The sequence below is a fragment of the Nomascus leucogenys genome, chromosome 11, assembly GCF_006542625.1.
Source record: "Nomascus leucogenys isolate Asia chromosome 11, Asia_NLE_v1, whole genome shotgun sequence".
Classification (NCBI taxonomy): Eukaryota; Metazoa; Chordata; class Mammalia; order Primates; family Hylobatidae; genus Nomascus; species Nomascus leucogenys.
In genome coordinates, this window is record NC_044391.1 from 56,604,211 (window position 1) to 56,625,333 (window position 21,123).

At 47.2% G+C, this 21,123-nt stretch overlaps 1 non-coding gene across 1 annotated transcript; it reads left to right on the top strand.

The window, feature by feature from the left end:
- Positions 1 to 6,844: 6,844 nt before the first annotated feature.
- LOC115837472 lies at positions 6,845 to 6,951 on the top strand. The gene has a single exon (XR_004032504.1). It is a non-coding gene; the product is annotated as a U6 spliceosomal RNA (small nuclear RNA).
- Positions 6,952 to 21,123: the final 14,172 nt, after the last annotated feature.

A 21,123-nucleotide genomic window follows, 5' to 3' on the forward strand; every position in this document is an offset into this window, starting at 1 on the left:
GACTGATTCAGCGATTTTAAACCGCACCCTCTTTAGGGGGCGCTGTGTCTCCTTAGCCTTTAACACTGACGCTTTCTAACCGGAATCCTGCCCTAATCCCTATTTTCAGCGCCCCAATTAGGTCCATGATCTCTGTGGCTAGCCCTTCCCTCATGCACGCGCAGGTCACTTCAGTATCCTCACAGAAAGTCTGCACAACCATAGAGTAGAGCCAAGAAAGGCCCAACGTGTTAACTACATAAACCAAGGCTGCCAGGAGTTGATAGTTGCAATAACAATCTCCCTAAGGTGGAGTTCCAGGCTTTGCTGGGCCTGAGGAACATGAGAAGTCAGTTTGTAAAAGCCAACCTGAGCTCAACGTGAAATCGGCTTTGGAGATGGGGTTTGGGGGACAAACGGGGAAAGGGATTAGAATAAGGGAGGGTTTATAGGGAGTAAGATCTGGGGTTTTCCAATAGAAATAAGCCGTTGTGGCTGGGCGCGGTGGTTCAAGCCTGTAATCCCAGCACTTTGGGAGGCCGAGGCGAGCGGATCATCTGAGGTCGGGAGTTCGAGACCAACTTGACCAACATGGAGAAACCCCGTCTCTACTAAAAAAAAAATACAGGCCGAGCGTAGTGGCTCACACCTGTAATCCCAGTACTTTGGGAGGCCGAGGCAGGCGGATCACGAGGTCAGGAGATCAAGACCATCCTGGCTAACATGGTGAAACCCCGTCGCTACTAAAAATACAAAAAATTAGCCGGGCGTGGGTGGCGGGCACCTGTAGTCCCAGCTACTGGGGAGGCTGAGGCAGGAGAATGGCGTGAACCCGGGAGGTGGAGCTTGCAGTGAGCTGAGATCGCGCCACTGCACTCCAGCCTGGGTGACACAGCGAGACTCCTTCTCAAAAAAAAAAAAAAAAAAAAAAAAATGCAAAATTAGCGGGGCGTGGTGGAGCATGCCTGTAATCTCAACTACTCGGGAGGCTGAGCCAGGAGACTCACTTGAACCCGGGAGGCAGAGGTTGAGGTGAGCCGAGATCTCGTCATTGCACTCCAGCCTGGACAACAAGAGTGAAACTCCATCTCGAAAAAAAAAAAGAAAGAAAGAAAGAAAGAAAAGGAAAGGAAAGAAACGAGCCGTTACAAAATGAGAAAAGAGAAGTTTACTGAATGCAAGGATTTCACAATAGGGAATGATTTTGATGAAGCTTGGCTTTTCCCCTATCCCTTGGTTTCCTGATCCCTGACTCCGCTTAGGGCAGAGACACCTATTACCTTAATTATCCTAAAGGGATTTTTTCCCTCATCTCCGAAAATTATGTCCTTAGGAGCCCTCCAAGGAGAGATTCCAAACTTATCCAGGAATTTTTCTTTTTTTTTTTTTTTGAGACGGAGTCTCTCTCTGTCCCCCAGGCTGGAGTGCACTGGCTCAATCTCGGCTCACTGCAAGCTCCGCCTCCCGGGTTCACGCCATTCCCCTGCCTCAGCCTCCCGAGTGGCTGGGACCACAGGTGCCCGCCACCACGCCCAGCTGATTTTTTGTATTTTTAGTAGAGACGGGGTTTCACCGTGTTAGCCAGGATGGTCTTGATCTCCTGACCTCGTGATCCGCCCACCTTGCCCTCCCAAAGTGCTAGGATTACAGGCGTGAGCCACTGCACCCGGCCTTTTTTTTTTTTTTTTTTGACGGAGTCTCTCTCTGTCGCCAGGCTGGAGTGCAGTGGTGTGATCTTGGCTCACTGTAACCTCCGCCTCCTGGTTTCAAGCAGTTCTCCCTGCCGCCACCTCAGCCTCCCGTGTATCTGGGATTACAGGCGCCTGCCACCCCTGGCCAATTTTTGTACTTTTAGTAGAGACAGGGTTTCGCCATATGGGCCAGGCTGGTCTCGAACTCTGGACCTCAGATGATCCACCTGCCTTGGCCTCCCAAAGTGCTGGGATTACAGGCATGAGCCACCGTGCCCAGCCACCCAGGAATTTTTCTAATAGTCGGAGTAGAATCAAAGAAACATATAAAACAATACAATACAAGGGCGCTGTGGCATGTGCCTGTAGTACCAATTACCCCAGGGGCTGAGGCAGGAGGATGCTTGAGCCCAAGAGTTCGAGGCTGTAGTGTGCAGTGATTGTGCCTGTGAATAGCCACTGCATTCCAGCCTGGGCAACACAGCGAGACCCAGTCTGTATATAAAAATAAGATAAAATAAAAAATTAAACAACACAATGCAAATTATAGAGCTACAGTGTACTCTGACGGAAGGTGAATTTCTGGTGGAATCCCAGGTGTTAAGCCTTATATCTGGAAGAAGTGAAGGCTTGTCCTTTTATTCCTCAAGGAGAGTTATTCACACATTTACTGTGCCTGGCATCACAGTCAGTGGGTTGTCATTGGCTTGGTGGCTTAATGATAATACTAACATTTACTGACCACTTATTATGTGCCAGGCACGGTGCTAAATCTTTAAATATATTATTTAATACATTTGTATTATTCATAATCCTTATGAAGTAGCTGGGCATGGTGGCTCATGCCTGTAATCCCAAAACTTCGGGATGCTGAGGCAGGCCGATCACCTGAGGTCAGGAGTTCGAGACCAGACTAGCCAACATGGTGAAACCCCGTCTCTACTAAAAATACAAAGATTAGCTAGGTGTGGTGGCAGGTGCCTGTAATCCCAACTACTCTGGAGACTAAGGCAGGAGAATCTCTTGAACCCGGGAGGTGGAGGTTGCAATGAGCTGAGATCCTGCCATGGCACTCCAGCATGCTCCAACAAGAGCGAAACTCTGTCTCAAAAAAAAAAAAAAAAAAAAAAAAAAATCCTGGCCAGGTGCAGTGGCTCACACCTGTAATCTCAGCACTTTGGGAGGCCGAGGCGGGTGGATCACGAGGTCAGGAGTTCAAGATCAGCCTGGCCAAGATGGTGAAACCCCGTCTCTATTAAAAATACAAAAAATTAGCCGGGCGCGGTGGCAGGCACCTGAAATCCCAGCTACTTGGGAGGCTGAGGCAGGAGAATCGCTTGAACTCAGAGGGCAGAGGTTGCAGTAGCCGAGATTGCATACTGCACTCCAGCCTGGGTGACAGAGGAGACTCCGTCTCAAAAAAAAAAAAAAAAATCCTTATGAAGTAGATGATTATCAAACCCATTTTACAGATGAGCAACGTGGAGTTTAGAGCAGTTAAATAATTTACTTAAGGCTACAGAACTATTTTAGCAGCCATACGTTTGCACACAGGAGACTCTAAACCATGTTCTTACCCACAGTCCACTCCTCTAGTTGGTTGTACTGCCTCTCTTGCATCCCAGTCCTACCTCGAGGACTCTACCTCAGTGCCAGATATTCTACGAGGACCATGAGGAGGAAAAAGTGTGGTATGGTTGGTTCATGGGGATGGTTGGCTCCTTTTCCTGTGGAGTAACTGACACATTTGAAGTCAGATATTGTTGCAGAAGATCGCTTGATTCTTAGCTCTCCAGCCTGTTGGGGTAATTGTGCTGTGGGGGGAAGACAATTGACTGAATTAGAGACATTAGTTATTGTTGTGACTTTGCTTTAATCAGTGAGAGAACTCTGCAAGTCTCTGTACCCTCTCTGGATGGATTATAGCTGTCGCTTCTGGAAAGGGGAGAGGTTCAGACCAGAGCTTTCTAGGGCCCTAGCTAACTTTTTTTTTTTTGGAGATGGAGTCTCGCTCTTGTTGCCCAGGCTGGAGCGCAATGGCACGCTGTCAGCTCACTGCAACCTCCGCTTCCTGGGTTCAAGTGATTCTCCTGCCTCAGCCTCCCGAGTAGCTGGGATTACAGGCATGCGCCACCAGGCCCAGCTAATTTTGTGTTTTTTTAGTAGAGACGGGGTTTCTCCATGTTGGTCAGGCTGGTCTTGAACTCCCGACCTCAGGTGATCTGCCTGCCTCAGCCTCCCAAAGTTCTGGGATTACAGGCGTTAGCCACCATGCCCAGCCAGGCCCTACCTAACTTTAAAATTCTATGATTGGCCAGGCACCATGGCTCATGACTGTAATCACAGGACTTGAGAGGCCAAGATGGTTGGATGGCTTAAGGCCAGAAGTTCGACACCAGCCTGGACAAAATAGTGAGACCCCCATCTCTACAAAAAAATGGAAATAGTCCAGGCATGGTGGCTCACTTTGGGAGGCCAAGGTGGGTGGATCATGAGGTCAGGAGTTCAAGACCAGCTTGGCAAAGATGGTGAAACCCTGTCTCTACTAAAAATACAAAAAATTAGCCGGGCTTGGTGGCGGGTGCCTGTAATCCCAGCTACTGGGAGGCTGAGGCAGAGAATTGCTTGATCCCAGGAGGTGGAGGTTGCAGTGAACCAAGACCATACGACTGCACTCCAGCCTGGCAACAGAGCAAGACTCTGTCTCAAAAATTAATTAATTAATTAATTAATTTAATTAAAATAAATTAAAAAACCAATAACCTCCATTATTTCCTCTGCCCAGCAGCTGGTAACCACTACTCTACTTTCTGTCTCTATGACTTGACTATTCTAGTACCTCATAAAATGGAATCATGCAATATTTTTCTGTTTGCATCTAGCTTATTTCACTTAGCAGAATGTCTTAAAGGTTACATAAGAAATCTTTGAAGGATCGATTTCATGGAACAGAATTCAAAGAAAGAAATATGGAAGAGAATAGATATAAAACTGGAAAGGTACTTTGTGTCCAGGTTGTGAAACACCTTGAAAACAAACCTAGGTAGCTGCCATAGAGGGACCAGATGTTGTGGAAGTTGGAATTGTTACAGTCTTTTGGAAAGTATTCTGGCAATATCCTGTAAAACTAAACATGGATATACCCTCTCCTAGAGAAATAAAAACACAGCCCAATACCTAATGATACATATTTAAGAATGCTTATTATAGAATTTTTTACAATGGTCAGAAATAACATCTGTCAATAGGGGAATGAGTTAATACATTATTGTACATCTAGACTGTGGAATAATATGCAACTAGGCCGGGCACAGAGGCTCACATTTGTAATCCCAGTACTTTGGGAGGCCGAGGCGGGCAGATCACCTGAGGTCAGGAGTTCGAGACCAGCCTGGCCAACATGGTGAAATGCCATCTCTACTAAAAATACAAAAATTAGCTGGGCATGGTGGTGAGCGCCTGTGATCCCAGCTACTTGGGAGACTGAGGCAGGACAATCGCTTGAACTTGGGAGAAGGAGGTTGCCATGAGCCAAGGTCACACCACTGTACTCCAGCCTGGGTGACAAGAGCAAAACTCCGTCTCAAAAAAGAAAAAAAGGAACGTTAGATCTACATACATTAACCTGGAGAAATAACAATGGCATGTTAAATGAAAAAGTAAGTTGCAGAGTAATTTATATGTCATGATTTTATTTTTTTATTAAAAAAGAATAAGACTATAGGCGAGGCGCCGTGGCTCATCCCTGTAATTCCAGCACTTTGGGAGGCTGAGGCAGGTGAGGAGTTCCAGACCAGCCTGGTCAACATGGTGAAATCCCATCTTTACTAAAAATACAAAAATTAGCCAGGCGTGGTGGTGCACGCCTGTAATCATGGCTACCCAGGAGGCTGAGGCAGGAGAATCACTTGAACCTGGGAGAAGGAGGTTGCAGTGAGCCCAGATTGCGCCATTGCACTCCAGCCTGGGTGACAAGAACAAAAACTCTGTCTCAAAAACAAACAAAAAAGACTATAATTATGAATAACTATGTTTGTAAATGTTTATATTCTATTCTATTACTATTTATTGAATGCCAACTGTGGGCCAGGCACTGGGGTAAAGCAGTGAACAGAACAGACAAGTATGTTTACCCTCATGTAACTTGCATTCTAGCTGGTGGGGTAATGTGTAGGAGCAGACAATAAACCAAAAAAATAAGTAAGCTAGGGCCAGTGGGGGGTGGCTTACACCAGTAATCCCAACATTTTGGAAGGCAGAGGCAGGAGGATTGCTTGAAGCCAGGAGTTTGAGACCAGCCTGGGCAACAGAGCAAGACTTCATCTCTAAAAAAGATTAAAAAATTATCTGAGCGTGGTGGCATGCACCTGTATTCCCAGCTACTCCAGGGGCTGAGGCTGAAGGATCGATTGAGCCCAGGAGATCAAGGCTGCAGTGAGCTGCGTGATCTTGCCACTGCACTCCAGCCTGGGTGACAGAGTGAGACCCCATTTCAAAAAAAAAAAAAAAAGTAAACTATATAGTAGGTTAGGTGATAAGTGTTATGGAGAACAACAAAATGGAAAAAGAGGGTAGTGGACAATTCCACTTTGTTGAATCATTTATTTTATATATATATATTCTTTTTTAGAGATGAGGTTTCACTCTGTTGTCTAGGCTGGACTTCAACTACTGGGTTCAAGGGATCCTCCCATCTCAGCCTCCTGAGTTGTTGGGACTACAGGCTCATGCCATGGGTGCTGGGCTATATGTTGCACAATTTGAAATGGTACATTTATGTTAGGGAGAAGCGAGGCACAAGGAAGAAGAGTTAAATAGGATGGTCATGGAAGACCTTATTCAGAAGGGGACATTTCATTAAGAGACCCCAAAGAAGTCGCAGAAAGAGGCCAGGCGCGATGGCTCATGCCTGTAATCCCAACACTTTGGGAGGCCAAGATGAGCAGATCACAAGGTCAGGAGTTCGAGATCAGCCTGGCCAACATGGTGAAACCCCGTCTCTACTAAAAATACAAAAATTAGCTGGGCGTGGTGGTGCGCGCCTGTCAGGAGGTTGAGGCAGGAGAATGGCTTGAACCCAGGAGGCAGAAGTTGCAGTGAGCTGAGATCATGCCACTGCACTCCAGCCTGGGTGACAGAGCAAGACTATGCCTCAAAATATATATATATATATGGTGCTGGCTTCAGCAGCACATACACTAAAATTGGAAAGATGCAGAGAAGATTAGCATAGTCCCTGCGCAAGGATGACATGCAAATTCACGAATCCTTCCTTTTTTTTTTTTGAAATAGAGTCTCGCTCTATCACCCAGGCTGGAGTGCAATGGTGAGATCTCAGCTCGCTGCAACCTCTGCCTCCTGGGTTCAAGTGATTCTCCTGCCTCAGCCTCTGCAGTAGCTGGGATTACAGGTGTGCGGCACCACACCAGGCTATTTTTTTTTTTTTACTTTTTTTAATTTTTAGTAGAGACAGGGTTTCACCATGTTGGTCAGGCTGGTCTGGAACTCCTGACCTCAAGTGATCCACCCACCTCAACCTCCCAAAATTCTGGGATTACAGGCATGAGCCACTCCTCCCAGCCACAAGTATTTTCAATTATTATGGGTATGTATCTAGGAGTGGAATTGCTAGGTCATATGGTAACTATATTTTACTTTTTGTTTTTTGAGATGGAGTCTCACTCTGTCGCCCAGGTTGGAGTCCAGTGGTGGGATCTTGGCTCTTTGCAACCTCTTTCTCCAGGGTTCAAGTGATTCTCCTGCCTCAGCCTCCTGAATAGCTGGGACTACATGCACGCACCACCATGCTCGGCTGATTTTTGTATTTTTAATAGAGACAGGGTTTCACCATGTTGGCCAGGCTGGTCTGGAACTCCTGACCTCAGGTAATCCGCCCACCTCGGCCTCCCAAAGTTCTGGGACTACAGGTGTGAACCACCGCTCCTGGCCTGTTTTACTTCTTTTTGGGACTTTGTTTTTTGTTTTTGCTTTGTTTTGTTTTTTTGCTTTTTTGTTTTTGTTTTCCAGGCTGGAGTGCAATGGCGAGGAGAGGGCTTACTGCAGCCTCAACCTCCTGGTCTCAAGTAATCCTTCAGCCTCAGCCTCCCATGTACCTGGGACCACAGGCGTGCACTAGCGCATTTGGCTAATTTTCTTTTTTTTTTTTTTTGAGATGGAGTCTTGCTCTGTAGCCCAGGCTGGAGTGCAATGGCACGATCTTGGCTCACTGCAACCTCTGCCTCCCAGGTTCAAGCAATTCTCCTGCCTCAGCCTCCTGAGTAGCTGGGATTACAGGTGTGCGCCACCACGCCAGGCTAATTTTTGTATTTAGTAGAGACGGGGTTTCACCATGTTGGTCAGGCTGGTCTCGAACTCCTGACCTCGTGATCCGCCCGCCTTAGCCTCCCAAAGTGCTGGGATTACAGGTGTGAGCCACCGTGCCCAGCCCACATTTGGCTAATTTTTTAAAAATTTATTTTTTGTAGGCCAGCACAGTGGCTCACACCTGTAATCCCAGCACTTTTGGGAGGCCAACGCAGGCGGACCACCTGAGGTTCAAGATCAGCGTGGCCAACATGGAGAAGCTCCGTATCTACAAAAATACAAAAATTAGCGGGTCACGATGGCGGGTGCCTGTAATCCCAGCTACTTGGGAGGCTGAGGTAGGAGAATCACTTGAACCTGGGAGGCAGAGATTGCAGTGAGCCAAGATCACGCCATTGCACTCTAGCCTGGGCAACAGAGTGAGACTCTGTCTCAAAAAAAAAAAAAAAATTTATTTGTAGAGATGGACTCTTGCTTTGTTGCCCAGGATGACCTTGAAATCCTGGTCTCAGGCAATCCTCCTGCCTTGGGCTTCTAAGCACTGGGATCACAGGCGTGAGCCACTGGACCAGGCCCTGTGTTTAACTTCTTGAGGAACTACCAAATTATTTTCCGCAGTGGCTGCACCATTTTACACTCCCAACAACAATGTTTGAGGGTTCTGATTTCTCCTCTCCACATCCTCACCAACACATGGTATTTTCGGAGTTTTTTGGTTTTGTATTTTCTTTACAACCATCCTAGTGGTGGTTATAAACCATGGTGTCTCATGGTTTTGATTTGCATTTCCCTAATGACTAATGATGTTTTTTGTTTTTTTTTTTTGAGACGGAGTCTCGCTCTGTCCCCCAGGCTGGAGTGCAGTGGCGTGATCTCGGCCCACTGCAAGCTCCGCCTCCCGAGTTCACGTCATTCTCCTGCCTCAGCCTCCCAAGTAGCTGGGACTACAGGCGCCCGCCACCACACCCGGCTAATTTTTTTGTATTTTTAGCAGAGATGGGGTTTCACCGTGTTAGCCAGGATGGTCTCGATCTCCTGACCTCGTGATCCGCCCTCCTCGGCCTCCCAAAGTGCTAGGATTACAGGTGTGAGCCACCACGCCCGGCCCCTTAATGACTAATGATTTGCACATCTTTTCATATGTTTGTCTATTTGCATATCTTTTTTTTTTGAGACCGGGTTTTGCTCTTGTTGCCCAGGCTGGAGTGCAGTGGTGCAATCTCGGCTCACCGCAACCTCCGCCTCCCAGGTTCAAGCAATTCTCCTGCCTCAGCCTCCAGAGTAGCTAGTATTATAGGCATGCACCACCATGCCTGGCTAATTTTGTATTTTTAGTAGAGGTGGGGTTTCACCATGTTGGTCAGGCTGGTCTTGAACTCCCGACCTCAGGTGATCTGCCCACCTCGGTCTCCCAAAGTGCTGGGATTACAGGTGTGAGCCACCGTGCCCGGCCCACACTTGGCTAATTTTTTAAAAATTTATTTTTTGTAGGCCGGCACAGTGGCTCACGCCTGTAATTCCAGCACTTTTGGGAGGCCAAGGCAAGTGGACCACCTGAGGTTCAAGACCAGATGGCCAACATGGAGAAACTCCGTATCTACAAAAATACAAAAATTAGCGGGTCACCATGGCGGGTGCCTGTAATCCCAGCTACTTGGGAGGCTGAGGTAGGAGAATCACCTGAACCTGGGAGGCAGAGATTGCAGTGAGCCAAGATCGTGCCATTGCACTCTAACCTGGGCAACAGAGTGAGACTCTGTCTCAAAAAATATATATGTATTATTTGTAGAGATGGACTCTTGCCTTGTTGCCCAGGATGACCTTGAAATCCTGGTCTCAGGCAATCCTCCTGCCTTGGGCTTCTAAGCACTGGGATCACAGGCGTGAGCCACTGCACCAGGCCCTGTGTTTAACTTCCTGAGGAACTACCAAATTATTTTCCGCAGTGGCTGCACCATTTTACATTCCCAACAACAATGTTTGAGGGTTCTGATTTCTCCTCTCCACATCCTCACCAACACGTGGTATTTTCGGAGTTTTTTGGTTTTGTATTTTCTTTACAACCATCCTAGTGGTGGTTGTAAACCATGGTGTCTCATGGTTTTGATTTGCATTTCCCTAATGACTAGTGATTTTTTTTTTTTTTTTTGAGACAGAGTCTCGCTTTGTCCCCCAGGCTGGAGTGCAATGGCGTGATCTTGGCCCACTGCAGGCTCCGCCTCCCGGGTTCACGTCATTCTCCTGCCTCAGCCTCCCAAGTAGCTGGGACTACAGGCACCCACCACCACGCCCAGCTAATTTTTTTGTATTTTTAGTAGAGACGGGGTTTCACCGTGTTAGCCACAGGCGTGCACTAGCACACTTGGCTAATTTTTTTTTTTTTTTTTTTTTTTTTTTTGAGATGGAGTCTCACTTTGTCGCCCAGGCTGGAGTGCAATGGCACAATCTTGGCTCACTGCAACCTCTGCCTCCCAGGTTCAAGCAATTCTCCTGCCTCAGCCTCCTGAGTAGCTGGGATTACAGGTGTGCACCACCACGCCTGGCTAATTTTTGTATTTAGTAGAGACGGGGTTTCACCATGTTGGTCAGGCTGGTCTCAAACTCCTGACCTCGTGATCTGACCTCCTCAGCCTCCCAAAGTGCTGGGATTACAGGTGTGAGCCACCATGCCCGGCCCTTTAATGACTAATGATTTGCGCATCTTTTCATATGTTTGTCTATTTGCATATCTTTTTTTTTGAGACCAACTTTTGCTCTTGTTGCCCAGGCTGGAGTGCAATGGTGCAATCTCGGCTCACAGCAACCTCTGCCTCCCAGGTTCAAGCAATTCTCCTGCCTCAGCCTCCAGAGTAGCTAGGATTATAGGCATGTACCACCATGCCTGGCTAATTTTGTATTTTTAGTAGAGGTGGGGTTTCACCATATTGGTCAGGCTGGTCTCGAACTCCCGACCTCAGGTGATCCATCCGCCTCTGTCTCCCAAAGTGCTGGGATTATAGGCATGAGCCACTGTGCCTGGATTTTTTTCTTTTTTTTTTTTTTGAGACATAGTCTCGCCCTGTCACCAGGCTGGAGTGTAGTGGCACGATCTCAGCTCACTGCAACCTCCGACTCCCTGGTTCAAGCAGTTCTCCTGCCTCAGCCTCTCCTGTAGCTGGGATTACAGGCACGTGCCACCACACCCAGGTAATTTTTGTATTTTGGTAGAGACGAGGTTTCACCTTGTTGGCCAGTATGGTCTCGATCTCTTGACCTCGTGATCCGCCTGCCTTGGCCTCCCAAAGTGCTGGGATTACAGGCGTGAGCCACCACGCCCGGCCTTGTATATCTTTATTTGAGAAATGTCTATTCAAGTCCTTTATTCATTTTTGAGTTGGATTATTGTTTTTTGTTGTTGTAGTAGTTGTAAAAGTTCTTTATATATTCTAGATACTGGATCCTTATCAGGTACAAAAATTGCAATTATTTTCTTCTATTCTGTAGGTTTATGGAAGCAATTTTTAAATGATTAATTTGACAGTTGTGTGTGCATAAAGGATTTCAAGAGACAGAAAGCAGAAAGACCAACTAGGAATTCATTGCAGTTCTTCAGGTTACAATGGACACAAAACAGTAACAGTAAGAAAATGTCCCCCAAACGATTGTGCACCACAAGTGAAATTAGGAAAAGTCAGCTGAGCATGGTGGTATGTGCCTGCAGTCCCAGCTTCTTGGGAGGCTGAAGCAGGAGGATCACTTGATCCCAGGAGTTACAGGCTTCAGTGAGCCAAGATAACGACAATGCACTAAAGCCTGGACAAGAGAATGAGGCCCTGTCTCAAAAAAAAAAAAAAAAAAGGAAAAGTCAAAGTCAAAGTCAAAGTATAATAGATGAGATCAGTCATTTTTTTTTTTTTTTTTTTTTTGAGACGGAGTCTTGCCCTGTCACCCAGGCTGGAGTGCAGTGGTGCAATCTCGGCTCACTGCAAGCTCCGCCTCCTGGGTTCACGCCATTCTCCTGCCTCAGCCTCTCGGAGTAGCTGGGACTACAGGCGCCCGCCACCATGCCCGGCTAATTTTTTTGTATTTTTAGTAGAGACGGGGTTTCACCGTGGTCTCGATCTCCTGACCTCGTGATCCGCCCGCCTCGGCCTCCCAAAGTGCTGGGATTACAAGCGTGAGCCACCGCGCCCGGCCGAGATCCGTCATTTGTAGAAGTAGCAAATAACCTGGTGTAGTTTCAGGAGAGCATAATTCTATCAACATATCTAAAGTTCTAGCAACCTAATCACTCAAAGTAAAATGGCTGGAGGCCTAACACAATCAAATTCTAACCCAATCAATTAGAATAAGATGGCTGAAGGGAATATAAACAGAATCAATTATATTAACTTGGCTAGAGCTGAAACCCAATCAGTTGAATTGTACCTTGTCTTCAGAGAAGGGGGAGTAAGGAAGTAGTCTGCAAAGAATCCCCACCCCCAAAATTGTCAATATTTCTCCAGCGACATTTAGGAAAGAAGATTACCCATTTGTCCAACACAAATGTATATCTTATATCTGTATAAAGAAGATGTATGCTGTTCTATTAGTCATTAAAATTATCCAACTAGGGTGGGCGCAGTGGCTCATGCCTGTAATCCTAGCACTTTGGGAGGCCGAGGCGGATGGATTACCTGAGGTCAGGAGTTCGAGACCAGCGTGGCCAACATGGCAAAACCCTGTCTCTACTAAAAATACAAAAATTAACCAAGAGTGGTGGCAGGAGCCTATAATCCCAGCTACTCTGAAGGCTGAGGCAGGGGAATCGCTTGAACCTGAGAGGCGGAGGTTGCAGTGAACCCAGATCGCACCACTGCACTCCAGCCTGGGCGACAGCGAAACCCTGTCTCAAAAAAATAAAATAAAATTATCCAACTAATTCCACTTGTTCACTAAGCAACCTTCTAATGATCAAACTTGTCTTCCAAAATAGTCAACCATTTTGATTAGCCAATAAGATTGTCTAGGCCACTGGACGTTTTTTTCCTCTATTTTTTAATAACAAAATTTAAAAGTGGTACAGACGGCCGGGTGTGGTGGCTCATACCTGTAATCCCAGCACTTTGGAAGGCCAAGGTGGGCGGATCATGAGGTCAGGAGATCGAGACCATCCTGGCTAACACAGTGAAACACCATCTCTACTAAAAATACAAAAAGTTAGCCGGGAGTGGTGGCATGTGCTTGTCGTCCCAGCTACTCGGGAGGCTGAAGCAGGAGAATCGCTTGAACCCGGGAGATGGAGGTTACAGTGAGCTGGATGGCACCACTGCACTCCAGCCTGGGCAACAGAGCAAGACTCCATCTCAAAAAAAAAAAAGTGGTACAGAGAGGTTGTTTTGTTCGTTCTCTCTCTCTCTTTCTTTCTTTCCTTCCTTCCTTCTTCCCTCCCTCCCTTCCTTTCTTTCTTTCCTTCCTTCCTCTCTCTCTTTCTCTCTTTCTTTCTCTCTCTCTCTCTCTTTTTGAGGCAGAGTCTCTCACTGTCTGTCACCCAGACTGGAGTACAGTGGTGCAATCACGGCTCACTGCAACATCAGCCTCCCAGGTTCAAGTGATTTTCAGCTTGAAAATAGATAAATATTTCCTAAGTAGCTAGGACTACAGGTGTGCACCACTACGCACAGCTAATTTTTGTATTTTTAGTAGAGACGGAGTTTCACCATGTTGCCTGGACTAGTCTCAAACTCCTGGCCTCAAGTGATCTGCCTGCCTCGTCCTCCCAAAGTGCTGGGATTACAGGCCCAAGCCACCGTGCCCGGCCAGGCCACTGGAAGTTTTATGTGGAAATATGTAAATTAACCATGTGGTTTATATGTTATATTCTTCTAAGTTTGGTCAGCATAAGTGAGTTCTTCCAAGATGAATTAATTGACCAAAATTGACATGGGCATTCAAGCCAAAGCTTGAATGTTTTCTTTTCTTTTCTTTTTTGAGACAGGGTCTTACTCTATTCGCCCAGGCTGGAGTGCAGTGATGCGATCTCGGCTCACTGCAACCTCGACCGCCTTGGTTCAAGGGATTCTCCCACCTTAGCCTCCCTAGTAGCTAGGACTACAGGCACACACCACCCCATCGGCCCAATTTTTGTATTTTTTGGTAGAGATGGGGTTTCATCATGTTGGCCAGGCTGGTCTCAAAGTCCTGATCTCAGGTGATCCGCCCGCCTCAGCCTCCCAAAGTGCTGGGATTACAGGCATAAGCCAACTTGCCCAGCCTCAATGTTCTTAGAAAAAAAAAGTTAGCAATGTTTCTATCCTTGATAGTCTAATCAACACAGGTGTGGAAGGAGCCTTATTTCATATGCTTAGGAGAGACAGTGAGAGGAATTTTTTTGTTTGGTTTTTCCATTCTACAGTGGAAGCAGACTCAAAAAAGCAATTCAAATTGCCTAGGGCCACACAATTCAATTAGATAAGGCTCTAGACACTAACTCCCAACCCAGGGCTTGCTTTGGCTCTTGCTATAGCAATCATAGATTGCTCCTACTCCAGCCACTGCATAATAGGAAACAGCACAGTGGTCATCACAGCAGAGCTGGGGCAACTACAGCTGTTGACCCAGAGATGTGGGCAAATCCCCTCCACAAAATCAGGTCTTGGGGAGACAATAGAAGGGTGACATTTTTTTTTGAGACTGAGTTTTGCTCTTGTTGCCCAGGCTCGAGTGCAATGGCGCAATCTCGGCTCACTGCAACCACCGCCTCCTGGGTTCAAGTGATTCTCCTGCCTCAGCCTCCCGAGTAGCTGGGATTACAGGCATGTGCCACCACGCCAGGCTAATTTTGTATTTTTAGTAGAGACGGGGTTTCTCCATGTTGGTCAGGCTGGTCTCAAACTCCCAATCTCAGGTGATTGCCCGCCTTGGCCTCCCAAAGTGTTACGATTACAGGTGTAAGCCATGGCACCCAGCATCTTTTTTTTTTTTTTTTTTTTTAATAAGACAAAAAAACCTCTGTTGGCCAGGCTGAAGTGCAGCCTCAACCTCCTGGGCTCAAGTGATCCTTGCACCTCAGCCTCCAAGTAGCTGGGACTACAGGTGTGCGCCACCACAGCTGGCTAATTTTTAAATTTTTTGTTGAGACAGGGTCTCACTATGTTTCCAGGGTCTCACTATGTTTCCCAGGTTGGTCTCAAACCCTTGGCCTCAAGCAATCCTTTTGCCTTGGCCTCCCAAAGTGCTAGGATTACAGGCATAAGCCACCGCACCCAGAGGTGGCATCTAACCTAACAACAACAGTCTGGCTTCGTCTCTGAGGTGCAGGAGGTGTCTCCCTAACATATGACTATGATAAAAATTAAGACCACAAAAAAGAAGATTCCTGGGGTTATGTAGTTGCAACTTTAATCCAGTAGGTTGAGGTGCTACATGGATGAACTCTTTAGACTGCCACCTAAAGATCCACCCCTACCTCTTAACTAATTTATCAGCCTTCCTCAGGACTACATCACACATAGTAACCTGTATAGAGAACAACGTTGCTAGGAGGCAGAATTGAATGTTAGCTATGCACCCAGAGGAATCCAATTTTTTTCATCCCTTCACAGAGCTGTGAGGGGATGACTTTCCTTAGGAAGAGGGATATTTTTTTCATCTTTTTTTCTTTTTTTTTGGAGAGAGGGTCTCATTCTGTCGCCTAGGCTGGAGTGCAGTGGCAAGATCTCAGCTCACTGCAATCTCTGCCTCCTGAGTTCAAGTGATTCTCCTGCCTCAGACTCCTGAGTAGCTGGGATTACAGATGCGTGCCACCATGCCCAGCTAAGTTTTGTATTTTTAGTAGAGATGGGGTTTCACCATGTTGGCCAGGCTGGTCTCGAACTCCTGACCTGAGGTGATCCACCCGCCTAGGCCTCTCCAAGTGCTGGGATTACAGACGTGAGCCACGGTGCCCGGCTGCCTTCTTTCACCTTGATAAGGTAGAAGGCCAAGCATGTGGGAATAGATACAAGTAAACTGGTGGATTTCGTATTGGAAAAAATGAGGTAGTCTCATCTAATTGCATCGATTTTATCAATGAAACATGAAGCAAGATCATCTGCTGAGACTGAAGTGGAGGTGGTATTGGAGATGTTAGAAGAGAGAAGGTGTGAAACAATCATTATGCAGGGTAGAGACGAGAATTTACCAGGGAAATACAGAATTATTTGGGAGTATTGAGTTTCAGGGGCTTTTTTTTTTTTTTTTTTTTGAGACAGAGTCTTGCTCTATCACCCAGGCTAGAGTGCAGTGGTGCGTCTCAGCTCACTGCATCCTCTGCTTCCCGGGTTCAAGCTATTCTCCTGCCTTAGCCTCCCAAATAGCTGGGTTTACGGGCATGCGCCACCACGCCCGCTAATTTTTGTATTTTTAGTAGAAACAGGGTTTCACCATGTTGGCCAGGGTGGTCTCGAACTCCTGATCTCAAGTGATCTGCCCACCTCGGCCTCCCAAAGTGCTAGGATTACAGGCATGAGCCACTGCACCCAGCTTAGGGGCATAAATTTAAAGTGATGCTAGTTAGCCAGATTCTGAGATTTTCTCCTTCAATATTCAGCTACCTAGGTATATATATGGAGAAGCTGAATTGTTGGATTTAACTAGAATTTGATTTTTTTCCGGGAAAGTTCTATGGAGGGCAAGAGGGACCAGGAAGTTAACAATGTCTGCAAGTTTATAGTTCTGGATGTGAAGGGGAGTGAGTGGATTATTTAAAAAATAAAAGGCCAGGCACAGTGATTCACACCTGTAATCCCAACATTTTGGAAGGCGAGGGTTGGGGGATTGCTTGAGTCTGGGAGTCTGAGGCTAGCCTGGGCATCACAGTGAAGCCTTGTCTCTACAAAAAATTTAAAAATTAGCCTGGTGTGGTGGCACACACTTGTAGTCTCAGCTACTTTGGGAGGCTGGGGTGGGAAGATCACTTGAGCCCAAGAGTTTGAGGCTGCAGCGAGCTATGATAGCACTGCTACACGCCAGCCTAGGAGTCAAACCCTGACTCTAAAAAAAAATTAAAAAACGAGGGCTGGGTGCAGTGGCTCACACCTGTAATCCCAGCACTTTGGGAGGCTGAGGCAGGAGGATTACCTGAGGTCAGGAGTTCGAGATCAGCCTGACTAACATGTAGAAACCCCGTCTCTACTAAAAATATAAAATTAGCCAGGCATGGTGGCACATGCCTGTAATCCCAGCTACTCGGGAGGCTGAGGCAGGAGAATTGCTTGAACCCAGGAGGCGGAGGTTGCGGTGAGCCGTCATCATGCCATTGCACTCCAGCCTGGGCAACAAAAGCAAAACTCCATCTCAAAAAATAATAATAATAAGCCGGGAGCGGCGGCTCACACCTGTAATCCCAGCACTTTGGGAAGCCGAGGCGGGCAGATCATGAGGTCAGGAGATTGAGACCATCCTGGCTAACGTGGTGAAACCCCGTATCTACTAAAAATACAAAAGTTTAGCCGGGCATGGTGGCAGATGCCTGTAGTTCCAGCTACTCGGGAGGCTGAGGCAGGAGAATGGCATGAACCTGGGAGGCGGAGCTTGCAGTGAGCCGAGATCACACCACTGCACTCCAGCCTAGGGGACACAGCGAGACTCCGTCTCAAAAAAAAAAAAAGAAAAAAGAAAATAATAATAATAATAATAATTTATTTTATTTTTTTTTAGACAGGGTCTCTCTCTGTTACCCAGTCTGGAGTGCAGTGGCATGATCACAGCTTACTACAGCCTTGACCTCCTAGGCTCAAACAATCCTCCCACTGCAGCCTTCTGAGTAGCTGGGACTACAGTTGCATGCATCCACACCTAGCTAATTAAAAAGAATTTTTTTTTTTTTGTAGAAGGGTCCCACTATGTTTCACAGGCTGGTCTCAACTCCTGAGCTCAAGAGATCCTCCTGCCTCAACCTCTCAAAGTGCTGGGATTATAGGCATAAGCCACCCTACCTGGCCTCAATTTTTATTTTAAATTCAGAGGGTACACGTGCAGGTTTGTTATATGGGTATATTGCATGACACTGAAAGTTTGGGGTATGAATGATCCTGTCACCCAGGTAATGAGCATAGTACCCAATAGGTAGTTTTTCAGCCCTCCCTGCCATCAGTAGTCCCCAGTGTCTATTGTTCCCATCTTCAGATCCAAGATTTGAGTGTAGGCATTTCTGACTCTGAAACTCATGCTCTTAGCCATTGTACTATGGTGCCTTAGACAAATTTTGTTCAATACCGCTTTTACCATCACTATTATAGGATGATATAATAAAATACAAAATCATGTGGTCCAAATAGAAAAATATTTAAATGACGTTATTAATTCTCTGGTACATATTATTGCAAAATAAGTTAGAAAAGAGGAATATGGGCCGGGCGCGGTGGCTCAAGCCTGTAATCCTAGAACTTTGGGAGGCCGAGGTGGGCGAATCACGAGGTCAGGAGTTCAAGACCATCCTGGCCAACATAGTGAAACCCTGTCTCTACTAAAAATACAAAAAAATTAGCAGGGCGTGGTGGGGGGCGCCTGTAGTCCCAGCTACTCGGGAGGCTGAGGCAGGAGAATGGTGTGAACCCGGGAGGCGGAGCTTGCAGTGAGCCGAGATGGTGCCACTGCACTCCAGCCTGGGGGACAGAGCCAGGGTCTGCCTCAAAAAAAAAAAAAAAAAAAAAGAAAAGAGGAATATGGCCAGGTGTGGTGGCTCGGCAGGCAGATCACCTGAGGTCAGGAGTTTGAGACCAGCCTGGCCAACATGGTGAAACCCCATCTCTGCAAAAATTGGCCGGGCATGGTGGCTCACTCCTGTAATCCCAGCAGTTTGGGAGGCTGAGGCAGGTAGATCACAAGGTCAGGGGTTCAAGACCAGCCTGGCCAAGATGTGAAACCCTGTCTCTACTAAAAATACAAAAAATTAGCCAGGTGTGGTGGCGGGCGCCTGTAATCCCAGCTACTCAGGTGGCTGAGGCAGAGAATTGCTTGAACCTGGAAGGCGGAGGTTGCAGTGAGCCGAGATTGCGCCACTGCACTCCAGCCTGGCTGACAAGAGTGATACTCTAGGCCGGGCGCGGTGGTGGCTCACGCCTGTAATCCCAGCATTTTGGGAGGCCGAGGCGGGTGGATCACGAGGTCAGGAGATCGAGACCACGGTGAAACCCCATCTCTACTAAAAATACAAAAAATTAGCCGGGCACTGTGGCGGGCGCCTGTAGTCCCAGCTACTCTGGAGGCTGAGGCAGGAGAATGGCGTGAACCTGGGAGGCGGAGCTTGCAGTGAGCCGAGATTGCGCCACTACACTCCAGGCTGGGCAACAGAGCGAGACTCCGTCTCAAAAAAAAAGACGATACTCTGTCTCAAAAAAAAAAAAAAAAAAAAGAGAGAGAAAGAAAGAAAAGAGGACTATGTGTATGTGCGAAAGTAGTCAGAAAGAGTGTTGTAGACCTAGAGCTTGAAATGAACTCTACTTGGACAGTAGATTATAAGAAGGGAACCAACATTAATGTGTTTCCTGTATAAGCACTGTATGTGCATTGCTTCATCTGATCCCTTACACAATCTGTGATGGAAGCTCTGTTCTCACTCATTACCAAGGGGAAACTGAGGTTCAAGGAGGTTAGATAATTTGCCCAAGTCCACGCTGCTAGGTGCTGAGCTGAGACTCAAACCCAGATCTCTCATCTACTCCATACTGCCTCAGATTGGTAGAACGGGCCAAGGAAGGCATTCCAGGTAGAGGGGAGCAGCAGGGGCAAAGATGGAGGTCTGGAATGAGAAGGATGCCTGTGAAAAGAAGTTGGTAAATGGCCAGGGATCTGACCTTCCATCCTCTAAGGAGGAGCAGAGGGTGGGACTTCCTAGGCAGCTCCACCCACTTTAGAGGGTTGCAACAGTGTGTGGTGGGGTGGAGGTTCTGGGGTTCCTGGAAGGTGACTGAAGCCCATAAGCCTGGCACTGCGCCCATGGCGTGGCTGGAACAAGCCCTGCCCAGTAGTGCTGGGATGGGAGAGCCATGGCCTGCAGGCTAGTTCCTGGAAGTATAGCCACCACCCCTCCCCGCCAACACTAGTGCAGCCTAGCTCTTGCTCTCCCCCAGAATCAGGCTCTTTACTGGCTTCAGTTTGTCCCAAGCATCTCTCTACCAGAGTCTGACCTCCAGATAGGGCATTCGAAGTTCCTCAAGCCCTTGGGTCACTCTGGCCTCCAGGTATCTAAGCTTTCATCTAATAAGTAACAGACTAATTTTTGTATTGATCCCATTTTATCTTCCTAACAACTTCACTAAGTGGGCGTTCTCATTATTGTCTCCATTTTTCAGGTGAGGAAATAAAGCTCAGAAAGGTTGGGATGGCCGTGCTTGGTGGCTCACGCCTGTAATCCCTGCACTTTGGGAGGCTGAGGTGGGTGGATCACCTGAGGTCGGGCATTAGAGACCAGCCTGGTCAATATGATAAAACCACATCTCTACTAAAAAAAAAATACAGAAAATTAGCTGGGCATGGTGGCACGCGCCTGTAATCCCAGCTACTCAGGAGGTTGAGGCAGGAGAATCGCTTGAACCTGGGAGGTGGAGGTTGCAGTGAGCCAAGATCGTGCCATTGCACTCCACACACCAGCCTGGCAACAAGAGCAAAACTCTCTTTCAAAAAAAAAAAAAAAAAAGAACAGAAAGGTGGGGTTACCCAAGGCTACATAGCCAATAAATGCCAGGACCCAAGCCCAAGTTTTTTCATTTGTTTTTTTAGAGATAGAGTCTTGCTCTGTCACCTAGGCTAGAGTACAGTGGTTGGAGTATAGCTCATTGTAACCTCAAACTCTTGGGCTCAAGTGATCCTCCTGGCTCAGCCTCCTGAGTACCTGGCACTACAGGTTCAAGCCACCACACTCAACACCAAGCCCAAGTTTTTTTTTTTTTTTTTTTTTTCAGACAGAGTCTTGCTCTGTTGCCCAGGCTGGAGTGCAGTGGCACAATCTCGGCTCACTGCAACCTCCGCCTCTTGGGTTCAAGCAATTCTCCTGCCTCAGCCTCCCAAGTAGCTGGGACCGCAGGCACCCACCACCACACCCAGCCAATTTTTATATTTTTAGTAGAGACAGGGTTTCGCCATGTTGGCCAGGCTGGTCTCAAACTCCTGACCTCAAGTTATCCACCTG